The sequence below is a fragment of the Larus michahellis genome, chromosome W, assembly GCF_964199755.1.
Source record: "Larus michahellis chromosome W, bLarMic1.1, whole genome shotgun sequence".
Lineage (NCBI taxonomy): Eukaryota > Metazoa > Chordata > Aves > Charadriiformes > Laridae > Larus > Larus michahellis.
Genome location: NC_133929.1, coordinates 26,130,902 through 26,155,352, shown reverse-complemented (window position 1 = coordinate 26,155,352; position 24,451 = coordinate 26,130,902). Strand labels below are relative to the sequence as shown.

Genomic DNA, 24,451 nt, shown 5'->3' with positions numbered 1-24,451 from the left:
TCATCACATGTTTCTGCCGCTCCTTCATCCTCATGCTCTTCCTTTGCTCCAGCGTGGGGTCCCACCCATGGGAGACAGTCCTCCAGGAACTTCTCTGACATGGATCTTTGCCATGGGCTACACTTCTTCACAAACTGCTCCAGCATGGGTCCTTTCCATGGGGTGCAGTCCTTCAGTAACAGACTGCATGGTCCTCTATGGGGTCACAAGTCCTGCCAGCAAACCTGCTCCAGTGTGGGCTCCTCTCCACGGAGTCACAGGTCCTACCAGGAGACTGCTCTGTCATGGGCTCTTCACGGGGTCACAGCCTCCTTTGGGCACATCCACCCACTCCGGTGGGTGGCAGAGACACTGTGTGATGAACTGAACGCAACCCCTATTCCCTGTCCTGCTCAGGGGGAGGAGGTAGAGAAATTGGGAGTGAAGTTGAGCCTGGGAAGAAGGGAGGGGTGGGGGGAAGGTGTTTTTAAGATTTGTTTTTATTTCTCATTATCCTACTCTGATTTAATTGGTAATAAATTAAATTATTTTTCCCAAGTCGAGTCAGTTTTGCCCATGACAGTAATTGATGAATGATCTCCCTGTTCTTATCTTGACCCATAAGCCTTTTGTCATATTTTCTGTCCCTTGTCCAGTTGAGGAGGGGGAGTGATAGAGTGGCTTGGTGGGCACCTGACGTCCAGCCAAGGTCAATCCACCACAATTGCATACTCACAAACTACTCTCTGTGGGGGCAGAGTGAGAAACAGAGAAGGCCTTGACACTGCGTAAACACTGTTCAGCAATAGTTAAAACATCAGTGTGTTACTGACACTGTTTTAGCCACAAATGTAAAAATTATCACCACACGAGCTGCTATGAAAAAAAGTTAACTCCATCGCAGCCAGACCCAGTGCTATAAGCCATCAATTAGTGTGCCTGATGAGGTTTGTTTCTTGTCTTTGTCTCCATTATTTTTGCCTGTCAGGTTTGTGTCTCTGTATGTTCTTGTTTATGGCTTCCTCCTTTTCTTATTATCCCTTTTTGCACTGAAAAGGCCCTGGACTGGGTACCCTTAAAGAGTAGACACTCTCCTTTCACATACCCTTACAGGCTTGTCTTCAAATTGGAATATATGGAAAACAGCATATACATGTTAGTTAAACTCAGTGTAAATAGCACCATTTACACAGCAAGAGCATCTGAGTATTTTAGAAGATAGCTGATTTGCATTCCTTGCAAATTACCCCAAGTAGTACATTAGAAAGTTGTTTCCAGGATGGAAAAGGACAATATCAATCAATAAAAACAGTAAAGAAAGATGGCAAAAATGAAGTGCTTTATAATTAGAGGTAGCGGTTGTGGTAGCAGTTCTGTAAGCAACAACAACAAAAAAACCAACACCAACACCCACACACACACACTTCTGTTCAAGAAATTTGAGCTTTTCTCTCCTCTTTCAACAAATGCTTTTGCATTGTGCTTTTTAGAGTTTGCATTTATAGAGTTCTGTAGCATGTTGACTAGAGTATAGAAATACAGCCAAGTGGCTCACAGGCCCTGCTCTAACAAAGAATAGTCTTTTTCAGGTAGGAGCCTCTGGAGTTTCTTTTTGGTAGAGGAATAAACAGAAGTCTATTCTAAATTAATACCATGCCATAAGAATGGCCTCTGAAGAGACAGATTTGCAATATAGCTAAAAACTCACTAATTTAGGATGGAAATACTGTAATTTTGTATTAGTTTTCAAATGCCTTAAAGAGTCTCCTCTTCTATAATAATAACTTTGATTTTTGTTACAAAAGTGTTATGCAATTTTTTATTTCTCAGATAGCTGTCTGTCCTCTGATAATTTTGTTAATTTATTACGATCAAGCCATATGTATTGAAATATTGTAAAATGAAAGGTATTATCTTTATAAATTAAGGATAATGGTTGTACCTGTGAAATAGGGCACTACCATGTAGAGTGTCAGCTTGAAAGAGAACATACAAGATATAGTAAGTAATAGCTGTCGCAGAAATAACCAGAATACAATTTAGATTAGGTCAGAACAGAAACAGTTTATTGCTATAGGAGAGAACACAGAGCAGCCAAATGACAGCCTCTGCTGATATGAACTCTGTCCAAATGAGGCAGTTACAGAGTTTATGTACTTTTAGGTTATACAACCCATATATGATAAATAACAGCAACTGAAATCCTTCAGATAAAAGGATGCACAGACCAGAGGCTCCTTACGACTACTTTGTTGATTAAATCATGCTGCAAATGTTTCTTAACTAGTGAGGCCTGTAAATGCAATGTAAGGACTAATGCTACCTTTATACACATAAAAAAGAAGTAAACAGACATGCCCTCACCCAGGAAGGCAGTGTTGGTAAAACTGTTACTACAGGGAAGCTAAAGGAGTTATCAGCCTCCACTTGCCATCGTTCTGTTACATCTTCAGCTATTAGGGTATTCCTATTGGTTCTACAGCACTGTTGTTTTCCTTGGCTCCTCCAAGGCAGGAAAGAAAGCACAATGTTGGCTAGCAGCAACCAAGAACATGCCTGTGCTTTGTATATCTCTCCTTCCATCATACAGCTTCACGCTGAGAGGCTGCTCCTTTTCTGTGAGGCATGCCCCTCCCCACCTGACCTGTTGAGAACTGTAGGCCTTAATGCGAAGGAGAGAAGGAAGAGTCTCAGTCCCATTGAGGATTGCTCTTGTACTAGTCAGCTGCATAACTCTTATGACCATATTTCAAGAGATGTGAGAATGTTGGAAAAAGGACCACAAAAGTAATCTGGTGATGAAAAATAATCCTGAAAAATTACTGGTTTAGGGGTTCCATCTATTCAGTATGTAGAAGAGCAGATTGAACTGTGATTCATTACATAGGGGCACTGGCATGTGGAGAGGATGATGCGAGGCTGATTGACCTTGCTGACAAAGGCATAAGGAAGAGGATGGCCATTTAAAACCTTCAAGTAATACATAGTTTTCAATGAATTAGGGCCATTAAATACTATTTTATCAAGGGAATTGCTTGTGCATGATAACTTTAATGTGAGGTTCACTCTTTAGTATACTTTGTAAAAAGTTTCTGAGGGGTAATGTTTGGGGCAGGGAAAAGGGATCTGGGTGCTGGTCACTTCCAGTCTTCCAGCTCCACTGAAGGAGAGATTTGTCTGCATTGTTAATGGTCACTTCTGCACTAAAGCAATTGAAACAGCTATAAAACTTCCTACTTCAAATGCTTCTCCAGGTGAGAGGGGATATTTTTTTCTTCCATGGTATGCAGCTTGTTATCTGGTGTGGGTTCCTCCCTGCTTTCTCTGTAGCTTTAAATGAATTAGAGCTAGAAATGGGCTAGTTAATGAGTTGAGTTGCTGCAGAATTTGTCAGCAGCTGTAAGGGCTTAAGGCAGCCCTACTGAGCTATACATGCAAATCAGGTTAACGTGCATATAACTATATAGTTAACCTCCTAACAATTCATTGCAAGATGTATTTACTTGATTTGCATGGACATCTGTAGGCAATAGACTGGTGCAATTACATGGTTATGCAGTTTTTTGCATTTGCTGTATTTTTAAGTTCAAACATGTTAACATGTACTGTCTAGGATGTGATTTGGGTTAATTTGTTAGGGGAAACAAAAACCAAATTTGTCAAAGTGCACGTAGGAAGCTTTCTACTGTAGCATGTTTTCCTGCATGTGCTGATAGTGACTAAAGCAAGCCGCATACATACACTTTTCTAAGCAACAGGATCCAATTTTGATGCATTTGTTGCTCTTGCTGTTGGAGAGTAGCTAGGATCCTACACCATCCTTGTCTATTGGGGGAAGGAATAACTAGTTTCCTGCCTGCATCAGCTGCGCCTACCTGAAAAAAAAACAACCAGCTCATCCCGCACCCTTTTTCTCGGTGTGTTAGAGGCTGGAGAGAGAAAGCTGGTCACGTGCAGGGAGGTGGGGTAAGAGAGGAGTAGGCAGGAACAGGCTCTGCTGGTGACTGTCAGAGTAGGAGGAGAAAGAAGATGGTGGAGTCGAAGATAACAGCAATTGAAGGAAAGGCTTGTTTCCTATGCTTTCTGGCGTTATTTGTGCTGTCAATTTCACTGGTGTCATAATTGCTGTCCTGCGTGCTGAGGTAGTCCGCATGGAATCAAGTCAAGGTATAAGGCGGCTGCTCTCTTTAGAGCTGAACTAGATAGGGGGAGGATTAGACTAGGAGTAAGATGTACGGGGGGGGGAATCCCTGTCGGTTACAAATGTATTTACATGTTATGCTGATGATAGTTGCTAAGCTTTCCTGAGGAAGGATAGGGCTCATTTTGGAGTAACAGTAAGAGAATCTGGATGGCTGCATGTAGGATCATGTGCATTGTGCTGGGGGTATGTTATAATCTGTGATGTGTATAAACTGTGTAACGTTGTAGGAGTATGCTCTTTGTTTCACAGGATTTCTTTTCAGCTAAGGATGCTGTAACTGAAAAAAAATATGAGGCAATGGCAGCCATTAGCATCAGGAGTGCAGTGCTGGGGCAGGTACTTGGTGTGTGAATCATGCACCAATGAGAAAATAGGAATGGATGACAGTAGGTTGTAAGACTCAGTGTATGAGAGGAAATTTGCATCTGCTTTTTAAGCTGCAGTAAAAGATATAAAGATATATTAATGCCCTGGGTCCACCTGCAAATAGGGGCTTCAATAAATAACTGTGCACTGTGTTATTTTAATAATATTGAGACATGCATGGAATATTACTGTACAGAACTACTTATACTCTACCATATTTTTTTTATCCCTCCTGATTTAAAGGAGAAATGGAGGTCAAGAGGAAGCTAATTGCTGAGCAAGCAGAACGTGGTTGCAACAAGACAGGGAGTGAAGACGTGCCCTGACCGGGTCCTACTGGACTGATGGCTTGTGGGAGGGGCTCAAGGGAGAGGAGACCTTCCCACCCCTATTTGTAAGATTCTCCCTCATCTTTGAGCTGGGAGAGGGAGCTGTTAGTATCAAATACTAATTTTAGGAAAGGGAGACCTCTTGATTCTTCCTGGAGAAGAATCTGTATAGCTTCTGGTGCAATTAGGGTGTGGATTACTTAAATTATCTTCCTGGCTGGTGCAGCCATAAATATTTTACCTCTTTTTCTGGGAAGTCTACTCTTAACAGAAGCCATTTACTGCAGCTTGTTTCACTATTGTTGCCTGTAGAGCTGTATTTGGAAAGAGACTGAGGACTTGAGCCTGGGATGAAATAATAATTTTTTTTTTCTTTCCCTTTTTGTGTCCTTATTGTTGTCCCAAATCTGGGTTCTTCGCCCGGTGTGCAATAAGCTGATCTGCACACAGAGTCGAGATATTTGTTTATTGCATGTCTGCGCAGAGATGGGTGCTAGGTGGTAACTCCATGAAGCTAGCACACCTTTTGAGAAATAAGCCAGGTTTTATATACCAAATAATAACAAAGAAGAAACCACAGTGAACGATGAGTCAGTCATTCGTCACTCCTAACTTTACGTATGAAAGCAGAAACTTACCATTCTCTTATCTCGAGACTCTTCTGTTTGAGAGCAGTTTGGTGCTATCAAGGCCTGGGGACAAGCCCCCGACCCTGGGGCTGTCCCCACCCTTCCCCAGTTCATCAACTAAACAAGCCCATCTGGTTGTGAAACCTAGAGTTTGTGACTTAACCCTTTTCTTTCGACAACATTACTGGGCTGTAGAATTATAGTTTATCTTAGCATGCCCTATGGATCTAACTGTCATAGCCACGAAGAAATTACAGTAGGAAGGCACAGATTTTTCCCAAACTCTGCATATTATTAAGGGTGTGGGGCAGATCAAATATGTAGCATTAATTCTTATCTTTAATACGCATTACCATGTCAGGTGATAAGAATACATCTATATGGCAAGAACTTTATTCTTTTTAAACATCTCACAGGCTCACAACCAACTTGCTCCCTAAAATATTCCAGTCACAATGATTTGAATTCTACTGCATTGCATTCAAAATCTGAACTGACTGTCCTTATCTCTGCAGCCTGTACCTGTCATTCTTCCAGAAATGGATGTGTAATATATTTTTTTACAAATGCTGAAAATAGCAAAGAATGTTTATTTTCTAGGTATTACAATTGTGATATGCAACTGATAAAAATGAAGTGTGTGTTTACCTTTTGAGTCAAAAAAGCCCCCCCCCCCCCCCCCCCCCCCCAAGCCCACCATTGTGAGTGCCCAGAAGTTACCCTCTGTTCATTTGGGGGGGGGGGTCAAAGGATGTAATTTGGTTGTGGTGGGTGATGCAGTGAAATGCCGAAGTTAAGACTCAATAGCCTTGGTGACTATTAAGCAGGTATTCTTTATTGCAGCGCCGGGTGCACAGGGGATTGGTCCACCTAATGTGCGTGCCGACTGATTTAGATGTACAGTTTAAATACATACTATGTATGCATATTCACTAGTTTTCCAAGAAATGATTACCTATTCATTAACTCATTATTACAGGTTACTGCCCACTCCCGCATGGGCACTAGAGTCTCTCAGTGGTCTTCAGAGACATCTGGTGGTCGTTTACTTCCTCCACTCCTCTTCATCGTTGTGACCTTCTGGTGAACTGCAGGCCTCTACTCTACTTCTTTGTTCTTGCTGGCGCATCAAAAGTGTTAATTTTGACTAGTCTCTGCATTCCTCAGTAATCCTGGGCCCCTTGTTTTGAGAGATAAGCTTCTACTACAAGGTTATATGGTCCTAAAGCATTCTGTCTTAAAAAATAGGAGATAAGTTCTGACATTTAGTACTACAACTGTTGCATCTGCTCTTTGTACAGCCTTAAGGCACCCAGTCTCCTACTCTAATTTACAGTTCTAATATATTAAGCCCCTACTTCAATTAGTTTAAAGCTTTAATATATCAAACCCTACTTCATGGGGTTGGGGGAGGTTTGTGGTGATTTGCTTTGTTTGTTTGTTTTCTGTTTTTTTGGGGGTTTGTGTTTTGGTTTGGTTTTTAAGAGATTTATGAACTTCAAGGCCAAAATGTTTTACCGAGTAATGTCTGACTGAGGCTAGCTGTATAATATGAATCCTATAATTCATGGTCTAGGTTTATTGGACCTTTTTAGATGTAGATCAGGAATATGCTTATCTTGTATTAATTGTCCTTGCTTAAAATACCAGTATTGTTTTTTCTGACTATTCTGTCTTCTAACACATACAAGGTCAGCCTTTTATAAGGCTATTATAGATGATGTTCATAGATTGGCCTTTCAGTTAAAAAAAATTGAAAGAATGCCAGGGAAAGTAGATTTAGTACAGCTAGTTATCAACAAAAGATAGCTGTGGTATATTGGAGGGGAGAGATGTCCTGTTTAGAATTACTCTTTCAGTTTTATATTTACTTTAATACAGTATCCATAGGTCCTTTTGTTATAGAATAGAAAATTTCAGTGGGAAGAGACCTACAATGATCATCTAGTCCAGCTGCATGACCTCTTAAGGGCTGACCAAAAGTTAAAGCATGCTGTTAAGGGCAATGTCCAAATGCGTCTTAAACACTGACAAGATTGGGGCATCGACCACCTCTCTAGGAAGCCTGTTCTGCTGTTTGACCACTCTCTCGGTAAAGAAATCCTTCCTGATGTCCAGTTTAAATCTCCCCTGGTGCAGACTTGAACCATTCCTATGCGTCCTGTCACTGGGTACCAGGGAGAAGAGATCGACACCTCCCTCTCCACTTCCCCTCCTCAGGAAGCTGCAGAGAGCAATGAGGTTGCCCCTCAGCCTCCTTTTCTCCAAACTAGGCAAGCCCAGTGTCCTCAGATGCTCTTCATAGGACATGCCTTCCAGCCTTTTCACCAGCTTTGTTGCCCTCCTCTGGGTGCATTCATGGACCTTAATATCCTGCTTAAATTGTGGATCCCAGAATTGCACGTAGTACTCAGGGTGAGGCCACAGCAATGCTAAATACAGTGGGATAATCGCTTCTTTTGACCGGCTGGTTATGCTGTGTTTGATGCACCCCAGGATGCGGTTTGCCCTCTTGGCTGACAGGGCACAGTGCTGTTGACTAGCACCTCCAGATCCCTTTCTGCAGGGCTGCTCTCCAGCCACTCCTCTCCCAATCTATACTTGTGCCCGGCATTACTCCGTCCCAGGTGCAGGATCTGGCATTTGTTCTTGTTAAATTTCATGCCATTGATGATTGCCCAATGCTCCAATCTATCCAGAGCCCTCTGCAAAGCCTCTCGTTCCTCAAGAGAGTCAACAGCACCTCCCAGTTTGGTATCATCAGCAAACTTGATGTTATCCCCAAATGTGGGGTTAGAAGTTTGTAATTCCTTATGTCTCTGGCAAGAATGGTAGCACCATTTGCATTTTCTTGTTTTGTAGCCGTCCCAATATGTATTTAGATAATAGGAAGTAAGGCTTTGGAGGAGATCCTATGATGCTGAATGGGATGGAGTAGTGATGCCAGTGGTGAAAATTCTGGTGTAGTCAATTGTGCCCTTCCTCACTCTTTCAGGATGTGTAAAGTGAGTATGGATATTCTGAGGTAAATGTGAAGGTCTTGTTTGCTGTGTGTAGATATTAAAAATCCATAATGCTGCTGTTACCTGAAATAAAAGCTCTCGAAACCAAAAGTAGTTTAGAGAGGAGATATTGCTTTATTCAACGTTGGGTGCTAGGGGGGAAACCCACAAATCTAGCACACCTCACCGGGGATATTCACCCATTATTTATACACAAAATATTCTCATAATTCCACCCACCTAATACATAACTCCACCTAGGCTTACATATTCATTAGGATGAGGCTATTCACCTTTTTGCACATGCGTATCAAATTTTGCTGTGTTGGCAAAACACTTATGCGCAAGCGTGAGCATCTCAGTGGTTGTTTGGGTAAGGAGACCCTTCCTCACATTATCCTTTTAAGGTATTGAGTCATCTCAGGACAGTAAAAGTTCTCTGTAAGTTTGCCAACTTCTTGAGGATGATAAGGATGTTCCTTGAAGTAGCCACAGCTCTATTTGATTTATGTGTCTACTTGACATATAGAAGAACCTTGAAGTGATTAACAACTACTTGTTATCCCATCCTTGGTGATTAGCTACTTCTGGCTGTCTCCTCGTTATCACTATCTGTAACATCAGCTCAGTGTCTATTTTCTCACACAGTAAGAAGGTTAGTAGGAAACAAACAACATTTTAGTTAGCATATGGTTATGAACAAAGCAGAGGCCTGTCTTTGGTAACGCTGTTAATTAAGAGAAATCTTGCTGCTATCTTCTAGACTAAGCTTTGTGAGAATCTAACCAAGGAACAACTATTAAAAGCATGATTTATCTGAATTGATTTTAATGGAACAAGGTGTTGAGTTTTTTTTGTTAGTTTAAGCCATAGACATACAATATTTATTATTCTTAAATTAAGAAAAATCAAGCTGTAAAAGCCTGCAACATGAGAATTATGTTTGCCTATGAAATGTTCTTAACCTTTTGTTATTACAAGTAGTAATAGAGCAGAGACAAAAGGCATGAGTGCGGAGGGGGATTTTTTTTTTTATTTCCTGTACTTAACATATAGCCATCTTTAGTGCTTTAGTTGGTTTTAAGTTGTGGGGTGGGGTTTTTTTTGGTTTGTGTTTTTGTTTTGTTTTTTTTTTTAATGGCAAATACTTTATTTGACATATTTTCTGATGACAAAATAAGGGTAATAAGTAGTAAAACCAAAAATATCAGATGGCAGAAGTAACATGTATTAATTGCCATGTTGCTGCATAAATGTGAGGGCAGGATTAGAACCTGAGACAAATTCCCACCTTTTAAAACAAAATGTTTCTAAATTAAGTTTTTGGAGTCCTTCAGGCTGACAAAATCAAAATAGAGGCTAAAACTTCTCTCATCTTTGTGCCTAGCTGTTGAGCAGGCTCAACAAGAATAGCAAACCCCTCCAGGTGTCCCTGATAGTTTAATGTATGTTGCCAGTAGGCAGTGCAGCATAATTGAGGCATAACTTCCTACAAGATTATATCAGCATAGATATGTCAAACTCATGATGTTGTAGTACCACGCTTTAAATGTAGTTTTCTTATAGTAGAAGCTGAAAATTTTTACTTGATATGAGACCTAGCAAGTTATTCTCTGATCATTTATTTTCTAATGTAGGGGGGCTGCTAGTACTACCACCAATAATAAAGTAGAATTTTCCATGGTCTAAGTCTGTATAAGCAAGAACTGCTGATAGTCAGTGGGGTTACTAGCTTCCTTTCTGAAGTATACAAAAGTAATGCGATAGAAGTATTTAAAACAATGAATAGTCTAGATGAGATAGACCAGGAACTTTCCTTTCTGCTATCTTGTTGTGAAAGAAGGTGACATTCTGTGAAATTAAGACAATTAAAAGAGCAAATGTTTTAGACCTGTGACTTACATGGCTCTGGCTGCGCTCTCCCCATGCTGTTATTTGTTCTTGAATCATCTGTCTGTTCTTCAAAAGCTTGCTCATAAGTCAGTGATTAAGTAACACTTGGATTCAGCTTTGTGGTGGTTTGTTGGGGTTTTGTTTGTGTGTGGTGGGGTTTTTTTTGTTTGGTTTTTTTTTTAATGAGCACTTACATAAAACCCATTCTCTGTAGGTAAACCATATTATCCTACAGAGTAGAGAGAGAGAGAGTAGGAGACTTCCAAACAATATCTGTGGGGAAAGGTCACGGCAGATGAGTAGTGTAGATGAATGGTTTTGTTTTGTTTTGTTTTTTACCAAGGTATCTCAGCCTCTTGATCTTCCTTCCTATTGCTTATAGACTAGAAAAGGAAAATACACAGTTCGGAAAGTGATAAAAAGTTTATAAAGCAGTACTGAATTTACCTGGACTGAAATGAATACATCCTTTGTGAACCTGCAGAAGACCACTGACCTCAAGGGGGGGATGGGGGGAATACAATGGAAAAGCTCATGGGTTGAGAAAGAGACAGAGACATCACTTAACAATTACTGTCATGAGAAAAACAGACTAGACCCGGGGAAAATTAATTTATTGTTAGTTAAAAATAGAGTAGCATGGTGAGGAACAAAGGCAAACACCCTTTACCCTCAGCAGCACAGGGGGAAGGAGGGTTGCAATCTGTTCATGATACTTTGTCTCTGCATCTCCTTCCTCCTCACTCTTTCCCATGCTCCAGTGTGGGCATTCTCCATGGGCTGCAGTACTTCAGGAACTGCTCTAGCATGGGTCAGTCCTGTGGACTGCCGGAAAACCTGCTCCTGCATAAGCTTTCCGCGGGCTGCTGAGATCACTCACCAATTACTGTCACAGGCAAAACAGACTCGACCTGGGGAAATTAAATTAATTTATTACCAATCAAATCAGAGTAGGATCATAGAATGGTTAGAGTTGGAAGGGACCTTAAAGATCATCTAGCTCCAACCCCCCTGCCATGGGCGGGGACACCTTCCACTATAATAGGTTGCTCAAAGCCCCGTCCAGCCTGGTCTTGAACACTTCTAGGGATGGGGCATCCACAACTTCTCTGGGCAACCTGTTCCAGTGTCTCACCACCCTCACAGCAAAGAATTTCTTCCTAATGTCTAATCTAAACCTCCCCTGTTTCAGTTTAAAACCATTACCCCTCGTCCTATCACTACACTCCCTGATAAAGAGTCAATCCCTATCTTTCCTGTAGGCCCCCTTTAGGTACTGGAAGGTCTCCCCAGAGCCTTCTCTTCTCCAGGCTGAACATCCCCAACTGTCTCAGCCTGTCTTCATAGCATAGGTGCTCCAGCCCTCTGATCATCTTTGTGTCCCTCCTCTGGACCCATTCCAACAGGTCCATGTCCTCCTTATGTTGGGGGTCCCAGAGCTGGACACAGTACTGCAGGTGGGGTCTCACCAGAGCAGAGTAGAGGGGCAGGATCACCTCCCTCGACCTGTTGGCCATGGTTCTTTTGATGCAGCCCAGGATACAGGTGGCTTTCTGGGCTGCAAGTGCACGTTGCCTGCTCATGTTGAGCTTCTCGTCCACCAGCATCCCCAAAGTCCTTCTCCTCAGGGCTGCTCTCAATCTGTTCTCCACCCAGCTTGTATTTGTGCCTGGGATTTCCACGACCCAGGTGCAGGACCTTGCACTTGGCCTGGTTGAAATTCATGAGGCTTGCATGGGCCCACCTCTCCAGCCTGTCAAGGTCCCTCTGGATGGCATCCCTTCTCTCCAGCATGTTGACCATGCCACACAGCTTGGTGTCATCGACAACCTTGCTGAGGATGCACTCAATCTCACTGTCCATGTCTCCAACAAAGGTGTTAAATAGTACTGGTCCCAGTACTGACCCCTGAGGAACGCCACTTGTCGCTGGTTTCCACTTGGGACATTGAGCCATTGACTGCAACCCTTTTGAGTGCAGCCATCCAGCCAGTTCCTTATCCACTGAGTGGTCCATCCATCAAATCCATGTCTCTCCAATTTAGAGACCAGGATGTCATGCAGGACAGTGTCAAACACTTTGCACAAGTCCAGGTAGATGGTCTCCCCTTAACCACATCACCCAGTCGCAGAAGGCAAAGGCAGGAACTGTGAGAATAAAGAACTACCCACTGTAGGAAAAGATAAGGTTCGAGACCATCTAAGAAACCTGAAGGTACACAAGTCCATGGGACCTGATGAGATTCATTCGTGGGTCTTGAGGGAACTGGCAGATGAAGTTGCTAAGCCACTATCCATCATATTTGAGAAGTCATGGCAGTCCGGTGAAGTTCCCACTAACCAGAAAAGGGGAAACATAACCCCCATTTTTAAAAAGGAAGACCCAGGGAACTACAGGCCAGTCAGTCTCACCTTTGTGCCCGGCAAGATCATGTAGCAGATCCTCCTGGAAACTCTGCTAAGGCACATGGAAAATGAGGTGATCGGCAACAGCCAACATGGCTTCACCAAGGCCAAATCATGCCTGACAAATTTGGTGTCATGGTAGCAATTGGCACCTGCTGTTCTTTAACCCACAGCAACACCACACAGAAGGATCCTCTGAGAGACCAGGCAAGCTAGACAGCTGCTTAATCTTCTCCATACTCAAGGCAGCTATACCAAAAGCCCACCAGTACCCTTTTGGGTCCTTGAAATACACTCTCCTGAGGTAGTCTATGCCAAGGATACATGGAGCCTCTGGGCCAGTCACAGTAGGATGCTTTTGCCCCTCATTTTCAGTTAGGCTTACCTCAGCCTCCAACACAGCTAGTTGTTGGGATCCCTCTGTCACTCCAGAAATACAGATGGATTCTGCCCCTTTCTAATCTGATGGTATTAGGGTACACTGTGCACCAGTGTCCACCACAGCTTTATACTCCTGTGGGGCTGATGTGCCAGGCCATCAAACCCACACAGTCCAGTAAACCCGATGATTGCCCCTTTCTTCTGCCTTGCTGCAGGCAGGGCCCCTTTATTCCTCATCGGAGTATTCATTACTTGACTTTTGTAACTGCAAACTGGAAGTCCCTTCATCAGGGTCAGAAGTAAGATCAGCCCTTCTACTCTGCCCAACAGACACTGGAGCAGTAATATTCCTGGATATTGGAATTAGCTTTTGGCTGTTGTTTTTTCTTGTAATTCTTGAGCTTCTAATCTCCTGATAGATTCACCATCCCACTTCCTCATGTCCTCCCCCTGGTCATGCAGATAGAACCACAGGGTGGCACATGGCGTATGCCACTGGTACCCTTTCCCTTGAGCAGAAAAAGTTTGAGATATTGGCTGGTATGAGTGAGGAAGAAAACATATCCTTTTTGAATTGCTGGAACACTTGTTGGAACAGTATCTCCGCAGCTGAGACACAGGTCTGTAGGGAGGAAGCGAGATTCTCTTTGATTTCTCCAAGTTGACTGGCCAATCCATCCGCAGTTGGTGCCTCTGTGTCTGTCCAGCTCATTATTGCCAGGGTGTTGGTGTATGACATCGGTGAACTTTGTACAAAGTTTTTCCACATGGACTGTGTGCACCAGATTTCATTTGGGTTTTCGGATGCCTGGTTGTTGTCCAGGTTGCTTGTTGTGGTTTAACCCCAGCTGGCAACTAAGCACCATGCAGCTGCTTGCTCACTCCCCCCATGGTGGGATGGGGAAGAGAATCAGAAAAGTGAAAGTGAGAAAATTCGTGGATTGAGATAAAGACAGTTTAATAAGTAAAGCAAAAGCCGCACATGCAAGCAAAGCAAAACAAGGAATCCATTCACTACTTCCCATCATCAGGCAGGTGTTCAGCCATCTCCAGGAAAGCAGGGCTCCATCACGCGTAACGGTTACTTGGGAAGACAAACGCCATAACTCAGAACAACCCCCCTTTCCTTCTTCTTCCCCCAGCTTTATATGCTGAGCATGATGTCATATGGCATGGAATAGTCCTTTGGTCATTTGGGGTCAGCTGTCCTGGCTGTGTCTCCTTCCAACTTTTTGTGCACTCCCAGCCTATTCACTGGTGGGGCAGTATGAGGAGCAGAAAAGGTCTTGACTGCTTAGCAACGACCAAAACCATTAGTGCACTATCAACAGTATTCCCATCCCAAACCTAAAACATAGCATTATACCAGCTGTTAGTAAGAAAGTCAACTCCATCCCAGCCGAAACCACGACATTGCTGTTGATCACCTCCACAAAGGCTAATTCCCTCAGATACTGGATACCTCCCTCAACGGTGGTCCACTCGCTTTGGGAATTTGTAAGATCTTCCTTTCCTTCACATTTGACAGGAGTCACCTCCAGTGACTGAGGAGTGTTGTCCCTTTTCCAATCCCTTTGTCAATGGCCTTATCCCTAGCAAGGGATCCTAGCAGCCGGGCTTCTTTACTATTGGCTCCAGTATCCCAGCATTGGAGCAACCAGCTGATAATTTGCTCACCTGGATGACAGCTGAAATCTTTTTGCATATCTCACAGCACAAGAAGGACATGGACCTGTTCAAGCAGGTCCAGAGGAGGGCCACGGAGATGCTGTGAGGGCTGGAGCACCTCTCCTATGAAGACAGGCTGAGAGAGTTGGGATTGTTCAGCCTGGAGAAGAGAAGGCTCCAGGGAGACCTTACAGCAGCTTTCCAGTACCAGAAGGGGGCCTACAAGAAAGCTGGAAAGGGTCTTTTTACAAGGGCCTGTAGTGATAGGACGAGGGGTAATGGCTCCAAACTGGAAGAGGGGAGATTTAGATTAGATATCGGGAAGAAATTTTTCCCTATGAGGGTGGTGAGGCACTGGAACAGGTTGCCTAGGGAAGTTGTGAAGGCCCCATCCCTGGAAGTGTTCAAGACCAGGCTGGATGGGGCTCTGAGCAACCAGGTCTAGTGGGAGGTGTCCCTGCCCATGGCAGGGGGTTGGAACTATAGATGGTCTTTAAGGTCCCTTCCAACCTAAACCATTCTATGATATTCAGCATTATTGTTCTGGCCTCTACTTGCATTATGCCTTGTTCTGTCCTTTTACGTACCAATTAGCTACAACGTAGGATCAACTGAACTAATACATAACCACCAAAATTGTTAATCCCAACAAATTGTACTTCAGTGCTGTCTTAAGCAGCTTCCTAACCATCCTTCCATGTCTAGGAGCCATTCCCACCAGTCAAAAAGTTTTTTCTCCAGGTATTTAATGCAGGATCTGAAGTTTACCTCAAATTTTATGTATGTCCATTTCTATTCTCTGATCTTAGTCTGCATATGTACAGGAAGTGGTGTTAACCAGTGTACATGTACCTTTCTTGAGGAACGAGCACATAATTTAATGCCATTCTGTTTTGCAGGGCTATCTAAGATGCTTGTTTTACCTCTGAGGTAAAAGTCTGAAACAGCATTACCCATCTCTTCCATTACAGTAGATTTGTTTACAATAGCCCTTTCTAATTGTGATACTCCTAGCCAGAGGATGAATGCTTGTGCAAACTGGTGGAAGCCAGTTTGTCAAATAACAAGTGGATTTTTCACAGAGCATTTTATATTTTGTTTGGTATGCTGGAGTAAATTGTGCCCATCATTCCAGAAGAGGTCTGGATGTATTGAAATGCCAAGAAAAACAACCAACCCATCCTAATATACAGGTGTTAGTCCAATTAACAGGCAGTATATTATAGGCCTTAGAGCCACATACCCCTCGTAATCATTCCTTAAGGTCTTATCGTATAACAATTCTTATGTGTTAGTATATGATCAGTAATAATATAAACCCAAATGGAAAATCCCAGAGCAAAGAAAACTACAATTTCTAAAAACAATCAACAGGTTCAGATGATAATAATAGGGTCATCAAAGTCTATTTGAAGGGTTGTAGATTGTACTTCTGTTGACATTTGATCAAAGGAAGTTCATTCAGATCATCCAGCTCTGCTGTGATAGGTGATACACTCTGCATTGGGTCTGAAGATGGTGTGACCCTTTTACACTGGGAAGCATGGATCCAGTTGAGCAGCCCTTAATGTAGACCCAGTCTTCTGGTTTCAAGGAGTGACAGACTTCAGTGGTGGGTTCTGGTAAAACTTCTTTCAACTGTATGTGGAAAGTCCTTAAAGATTTCATCAATACCTGACAATATTTTAGAAAAGTATTATCTGTTATTTTTGACTGTATGGGAGTTAAGAGTACTGTGTAAAGCAGTCACATGGGTCTGCCCATTAAAATCTTGTGAGGTGACAGCCCCTATTTTCTATTCACAGTGCTTCTCATATACATCAGTGGGAGAGGTAACACATCCAGACATTTCAGGACAGTTTCTGCACAAATTTTTGCCAATTTGGTTTTAAAATTGGGAGCTTTTCCTCTCTACAGACCCACTGGATTGGGGGTGATGGGCAAATGACATTTTGGTTCTATTTGTAGGGCTGCACAATTTTTCTGCATCACTTGTCCAGTAAAATGGGTCCCCTTATTGCTATCTAGTATTAGGGGAATACTAAACCCAGAAATTAGTTCTCTCAGCAATATTTTTGCAACAATTGTTTCATCTGCATGTTTACAAGGACAGGTCTGCATCCTGAGAACATATCTAAAATGATAAGGACATACTCAAAATTACAGCATTTAGGCATCTGAATAGAGTCAATTTGCAAATTTAAAAATGGTCCCCACAGTTTAGGGTGTGCAGCTATATTTGTCTTCTCCTTCTGTCTGATATTATTTTGTTGAAGAGTTGTCCTAACAATATGAAGATTCAAGAATTTGAACAGCACTTTGTTAGCAAGCTTCAGTCATTTACACCTAATTTCTGACAAAATGAAAGCCCCTTCCTGATTGTTCAAGCTATAGAACTATTTAATTAAATAAAAATGTGTATGAATTATACAAATCTTAAATTTATGTGGACTACTTAAAAGAAAATGAAACAATATTTAAAGTTCTTTAATTTTCCTTTTTCAGTATTAGCTGTATATTCAGATATACCAGCATTTTAATGATGTAGTCATTAGCTCAGTGACTTCACTAAAGCATTCTATTGCTCCCATCCCAAAATAATGTTGAGAATAGACAAATAATTGAAAAATAGGCGCACAAGAAAAAATTGGGGCAAACCAATCAAAAATTTGGAGCAAACCAATCCTGTCATAGAGCTGCAATCAGCCCCCTTTGCTAGTGTAGGCCACTGAATGGGTCACACGAGCAAAGGCAGGTATATCTGCTATTCTTCTTGCTGTACTCTCAAAGCCATTTTGCCTGCGGTTTGCAGGGAACTGTAAATCACTCCAGCCAGGCTCATGGCAGGGTGTTTCCTGCCTCCTTGGGTAGTTGTAGTACAATTAGTATGAAGTGATCAAGTGAATTAGAGCTTGAAACCAGGATGGGAGAAAAGATGGGTTTTTTTAAAGCAGTAGGAGAGTTTCCTTACCTCTCCTTTACTATCTTCTCAGGAATATCTCCTAGGGAGAAATCCCTGGGCGCATCACAGGAGTTTGAGCAACTCCACCTTCTTCATCGTTAAAAACCTAATCTCAATCAGTGCTGGTTGAATAGTTAGTTTAGCTTGTATTCAGTATGAACTGAAACTTCTAAAGCAAAGTTTCTGCTGCTTTGGTGAATGAGCCTGGTATCCCTGGCTCTCCGGCGGGAGGGTCTGAACGTTACCTCAGCCCCTTCCCCCCCCCCCCCCCCGCGCTGACCCCCCTCTGCGCCGCTGCCTTTAGCGCTGACGTTCAAGGCGGGGGGGGGGGGGGGGGGCGCGCAGTGCAGGACTGCACCAAAACTGTAACCTGGCTCGTCCCTTTGCCGGATCGTTGTCGTTCTTAAGGTCAGAATCTTTTAAGGACCCCAGAAGGATCCCAGCTCCTTAGGGGAGGAAAAGGTTAAAAAAGAACCACAAAATCAATCATATATCTCCTTGGATCAGGGACTTATCTGAGCATCCTTGGAGACAAGGATCTCTTGTGCCACTGGCAATCGAACTGGCTGACCCTGGGTTGTACTGTCCAGTCACCTCTTGTTAACAAACATGATGGTATGCATCTGTCTAAGGAGATTTACATTTCCTTTAGGTATATTATTTGTAGAGTTAAGAGAGTTTATTCCCCTATAATTCACTGATTTCCTCTGTAATACTCAGTTCTACTACTTGGCTCCATCAGGTTTAAATCTCTGTAAGATGAGGCTTTTCCTTTGCATCTGTGCATTTTCCTTTTCTATCCGATTCTTCACAAATTTTGAAATTAAGTTTGTAGAGAGCTCAGCCATAGCCTGATCCTCTCAGGTTTCCTCCTGCTTTATAGCCAATATTATTCATGATTTGATAGGTGGAAGTGATTTGTTATTTACAGGAGGTAAATACACTGAGCAAGCCTCTCCTCATCTCACAAACTACAAATTCCAGTCACTAGGTCTGCAGTTTGAGCCATTTACACCTCCTGTTCTCCTTCTAATGCTCTGTAAACATCTTTCCAATCCAATTGTTCCAATTAACCCAAGGATTTACTACAACAGGTCCAGTTTGAGTGCCCACATAAAGTTCAAAAGGTTGGTTACAAATTTAACACCGTAGGCACATGTCATGGTTTGGGCCAGACTGGCCACTGAGACGAACAACAGATGCTCTCCTCCACCTCTCTCTCCAAGGAGAAGAGAGAGAGAGAAAGAGATTTATGAGTTTAGAAGGAACTAAACTACTTTAATGAAAATATTAATAAAATAACAAAAAGAAAAAAAAAATAGTTACAATATATACAAAACTGTATCAAGCTCCCAGGATGACAATCACATCACCAGCAGGCACTGAGAAAGTCCCAGACTGGACTCAGTGACAGACGGTAACTGGATTCTGGATCTGGATTCAGGTATGCATGGATCAAGATCAAAGGATCCTCATGTTCTCTTCATAGTTGCAGAGGCAAAGCCACAGGAAATTTCGGAGCAGGTTCTGTTTGTCTTGAGCCGGTCTTGTAGGAGGGCATCTGTTCTTAACGGCTGTGACATGGGTCCGTTCAGGGAAAGAGTGGGATTTTTCCTCCATCCTGGACAGTTTTTCAGTTTATCAAACAGTTTATCATTTTTCTTAGCCATTTTCTCAGTCATTTTCTCAATTTGCTTGGCTATTCTCCTGGTCATTTTCTCAACCATTTTCTCGGTTTTCTCAGCCATTTTCTCAGTTTTCTCAGCCAGTTTTTCCATGGCTGCCTCAGTGAGGGGAATGAGAGAGACTGTCTTCATACTGTCATACTCTGTTAGCCACCTCATTTACAGTTGGTGTGTCTGCATCAGATCCTCCCCAGACCATTGTTGTCAATGTGTGGGAATACATTGATGGTGCACTCTGCACAAACTTTCTCAACAAAGATCATTTGCATGGCATTTCATGATGAACAGGGTCTACATTCACTTGCCAGTCACCAAAATCACCTCTCACACAGCCAGTTCCCTCAGGTGCTTAATACCTTTTTCCATGCTGGTCTATTTGCTTGGACGGCATTCGATGTCATCCTTAAAGGGATACCTGCCCTTTACAGCTGACACCAGTTGCCTAGCTTCTCTACCTTCTAAGCCTATGGTATCGGCCCCATTGTCCCAGCATCAGAGCAACCAGGAGATAAGTGTCTCACCTTCATGACAGCTAAAGTCCTTTCTCGTATTTTGCAAGTCCTTCATAGAGAAGGATTTAACAATTATCTCTGCATCTGAGTCCTTCTCCTGTGTTTACACTGCCCAAGAAGGACCCTTTCCTTTGTCTGTTTTAGAAGGACCCTTTCCTTGATCTTTGTCAGAAGAATTCTCTTCTGTGCTATCTGGCTTGAGTTGGTCTTTGTTGTAAGGGGCAGGGGAACGAGCTGACTTCCTTTTCTGCTTCCTGGTCACCAGGGCAACTTGTACCAGTTCTGGTGGGGTTTGAGTAGCAGTAGTACTTGTTGTCGAAGCAGCTGGAGTAGTGACAGTGCTCATTATTGAAGCTGGAATAGCTCGTGCCAGTGTTGTCCCAAAAATGGGGTTGTTTACCTGGTATGCAAGACGCCAATGTACACACGGAGCAGAGGTATTTTATTATTGCATATTTGCGCAGATATGGGTGCTAGGTGGTATTCCACAAAGCTAGCACACCTGTTTACAAAATCTTCAGTATATTTATACGATTCAAAACACAGAAATACATGCCTTCAGTTATAATTATTGGTTAGTACCTTATCTTAACAATTTCTATTGGTTAGTATTATCCCTTGCTTTCATTTAAAGCTACAGTGTCCTTTAATTGATGTGTGCATGCTCAATACAGTGGGGGGGTAGGTAAGCCCGGTCTCTAATTGAGTCAGTGGTTGCGACCTCCTCCTGCTGCCTTTACCTTTCCCCCAGTTACCACAGATCTTTGTTGACTTCATGTTTCTTTTAGCAGTTATCCAGCTTTCTGCGCCTCCTTTGGTGGGATGTTCCCCTTAATATCAGTCTTCTGTTATTCTTCAAGTGTATATTCATTAGCAAGACATACGTTGTTTATACAAAGTATCCTGTTTCACAACATCTTTGTAACCTTTTTATAGCTCTTTGTTCTTGCTCAGTGAAAGATTTCATTTTCTAAAGTACATCCCTTGTACAGATGATGGAGTGGCTTGTACCGGTGCAGGCTGTGGAGTGGCTCCTCCCTTTGACCACTGCCACTATTCCACTCCTCCATTGTCCGAGCAGCTGGAGTAATAACGATGCTCATTGTCAAGGCTAGAATACTGGCAGTGATCATTCTCAAAGCAGCTGGAATAGTGGCAGTGGTCATTGTCAAAGCTGGAGGAGCTTGTGCCAGTACAGGTGGTGGAGTGGCTTGTGCCAGTACAGGCTGTGAGGTGGCTTGTGAGGTTTGAGCAGCAGCAGCTTATGCCATATAATACCAACTCCTGCACCGATTTTTAATAAAAAACCACCCCTGCAACACATTCAGGAGAACCAACAACAAAATCATGATTTTAAGCAAGTAACATTCATTTTTGAAATCCAAAAGGTTTCCATCCCCTAGCTCTGATGGTGTCAAATTGGCATAAGCGTTAAAGGGTGAAGTAAACTTTCCTCAGGTAAAATTGAAAGTGTAATTAGTAATAACTAATAATTAGTAATCACGTGATGCCTGAGATATGCAGGTAAAACTGTTATCCAAGTTATCATATTATACATCTGCATCCCAAACCACACCAGAATAGCATGTTAAACCACCGCATATAAACACAAAGAGCAAATAAAGCATACAACGCATTCGGCAGGTTAAGCAGCATTGCATCAATTAACTTTAAACAATACTCTCTGAAGGCATGATATAACATTTTGCTTAAGAATGACATGACGTGAGCTGTCTGTTTTAATTTCTGAGCAAGCTGGAAGTCAAACTATTCAGGCAATCTGTCAGAGCCCTGGTCAAGCCCTGATCCTGCCCCACATTGGGTGCCAATAAATCTGTCATGGTTTGGGCCAGATTGGCCAATGATGAGATGACAGATGCTCTCCCCTACCTCTTGCTCCAAGGAGAGGAGGGAGAGAGATAAAGAGATTTATGAGTTTAGAAGGAACTAAACTACTTCAATGAAATATTAATAATAAAATAAAAAAGAAAATAATGAAATAGATACAATATATACAAAACCAGTACTGAGCTCCCAGGATGTGTGAGAAACGCTCCTTATCCAATAGCAATGGCTCAGGCAGTAAACGATACGAAGCACGTTTCATTTGAACATTCTTGCAAGAACGGGTGACCTAGCAAGTAGGCACACTTTCAGTTCTTGAAACACACCTTATTATTTCCTAATCCCGGCCGAATTTTTCCCTCCCCTGTTTCCCATTGGTTGGGTACTCCAGGGTTCACAGTCTGTCCGAGGCGCCTAAAATTCTTCCTGGGTGCCCTGCCTCTGTTTACTTCTCTTTATGCTACACCTAAAGGGATTATCTGACTAGTTTATTTCTTTCCTTTTTGGTAAAAAATTGCTCAATGTCATTAGCCCTGGTTAAATGTTTGACTACCCTTCTGGACACTAATCCGGTAGGAATCAGTTTGTCCTTTTGTCTGTGTGATAAGAGATGTTCTACAAGCCTTTGCTGGAGCCTCTTTGTCTTAGTCATTCCCTTATCATGTCACCTCTGATGGAAATGGCTTTTCTCCTCTGCAAAAGCAATACCTGCCTTTCTTACAACTTCCCCCTTTCCTTTTTCATAATCTTATTGTCTTTTGCCTTTCTAGGGCATGGTTCCATATGAGGCCTCTAGAGCCGACAGCATGATGTTACATTCTTTTTCTTCTTCTTCTCGAGAGTTTTTATTTTCTTCCAGATGAAGCATTTTCCAGGGTATGGGGGAGGGTCTACTTCCATTCGTTTCGTTAAGGCAGTTTCAATTAATCGTTGGACTAATCCTCGCACACAGGGAATGATACAGCATCCTACAGCCACTAACATTCCCGCTACCATTATAAGAGAAGTCAATATTGATACCACCATATCTTTCCATTTTCCAAACCAGGAATCCAGCCAACTTGTCAGTGAGGTGTCTATTCCAGAGGTCTCAGCTAACTCGTCAGCTAGAGTGGTGAGTCCTTGAAGGACTTTAGTTATAGTACCATCTGGAGCTGTACTGTCTGGGATGAAGGTATAGCACCGATTCCTTAACATTACACACATACCTCCCTTCTCTGCTAAGATCATGTCCGGGGCGATCCTATTTTCCCGTGCCATTCGGCTGGTTGCATCCAATTGTTCAGCTATTCCTTTTAATGCATCCCTGGTATAATTAATAAACCTCTGTTGGTTACAGTAAATATAATTTATCCAATCTACATTTCTGTTTATAGTTACCCACCAGAAAAAGACAGATTCGAATCCTGCTCCTATCTGATTCCTTGCTTTGTGTTCATCTGGGACCCCTCTAGGGACTACAGTGGAATCTATATTTATATCTGTTCATCAAAGGATACACCCAAACTTCTTTTTACTCTATTGCCTGAGCTCAGGGATCCTGTTCCTTTCTCAAATGCTAGGGTGAATGGTATTGCCAATTGTACTATTCCACATGTACCTTTCCAGTTAGCCGGCAACACAGATCACAAGGTCTTCCCTCCACAATACCACCAGAGATCCGCCCGAGGCACTCGTATCGCTGAGTAGTTTCCTCCTACATCCTTGGTCACATTCAGAGTTTCAGTGCATAGGGTGAATTCCCCCCCAGGTTTGGTAGCATTCACACCCTGCCATGAGAGGCATGCTGGATGGTTACCAATTGCTGTGGAAAATACCGGTGGCACTTTAACATCTCTTGGCTCCAAGGCAGGAAACAGTAAAGAAAGTGAATGACAAGTCTCATTTCCCCAGGCGGTCCTTTCTTGGTATAATGCTATGATACACCACATCCCTATGGAATCTTTCGTCCACCCTAAGGGAAAAGGGACAATGTGTGCTGCGGGCCTTCCTGTGGCACAAGCAGAGCAATTGCTTTGGTTCGAACTATTAACAGTATATTTTACCCATTCTACCCAAGCATTTGTCTCACCATACCCTGTCTCAATCTCAAATGTTTGTCTAAGATCTTTAATCTCAGTAACCGTTACCAAAGCTGGATCATTCGGTGGTTCCCGCTGTTGTATTACTGGGAGTTTAGTAGTCATAGTTGTCCCTTCTGCTTAACTGCTGTTTTCCAGTATGTCTATTCTAAATCTTCCCCTTGGATCTCTTCCAGACACATCTGCTCCTATTCCATACATTAGGTTAGCCGTATCATCCACTTGGGTTATAGTTATCAACAGAGGATTACATTCTAAAAGGCCACACTCTGGGGAAGGTGATCCTTTGTAAAAATGTATTTTCTTTTTGAGAGGGTAATAATAAGAAGACTTGATCCACTTGTCATCAACAGTCCACCCTCCAATTTGGGTGGTCCACCACACTTCACTCCATCGGTCACAAGGTGCAGCCTCGTGATATCCCTCTGCGACCCTCCAAATTTCTGGGAACAGGTAACTGTTTTCACCACTCAACCATCTTTGGGCCTCTAGATTCCCACACTTCAGTAC

At 42.6% G+C, this 24,451-nt stretch overlaps 1 protein-coding gene across 15 annotated transcripts in view; it reads left to right on the top strand.

The window, feature by feature from the left end:
* The first annotated feature begins 3,951 nt into the window (after positions 1–3,951).
* LOC141735583 (amyloid-beta A4 precursor protein-binding family A member 1-like) overlaps positions 3,952–24,451 on the top strand; it is a 98,964-nt gene continuing 78,464 nt past the window's right edge. For 7 of the 15 annotated variants that reach the window (XM_074568606.1, XM_074568617.1, XM_074568615.1 and 4 more), the window contains exons 1-2: positions 3,987–4,146; positions 6,487–6,718. The gene's annotated coding sequence lies outside the window, so the exon portion shown is untranslated. Of the gene's footprint in view, positions 4,147–6,486; positions 6,719–15,317; positions 16,469–16,488; positions 24,395–24,451 lie in introns of those variants that run through there. The other 8 variants (XM_074568609.1, XM_074568604.1, XM_074568603.1 and 5 more) reach the window with 5 other exon arrangements.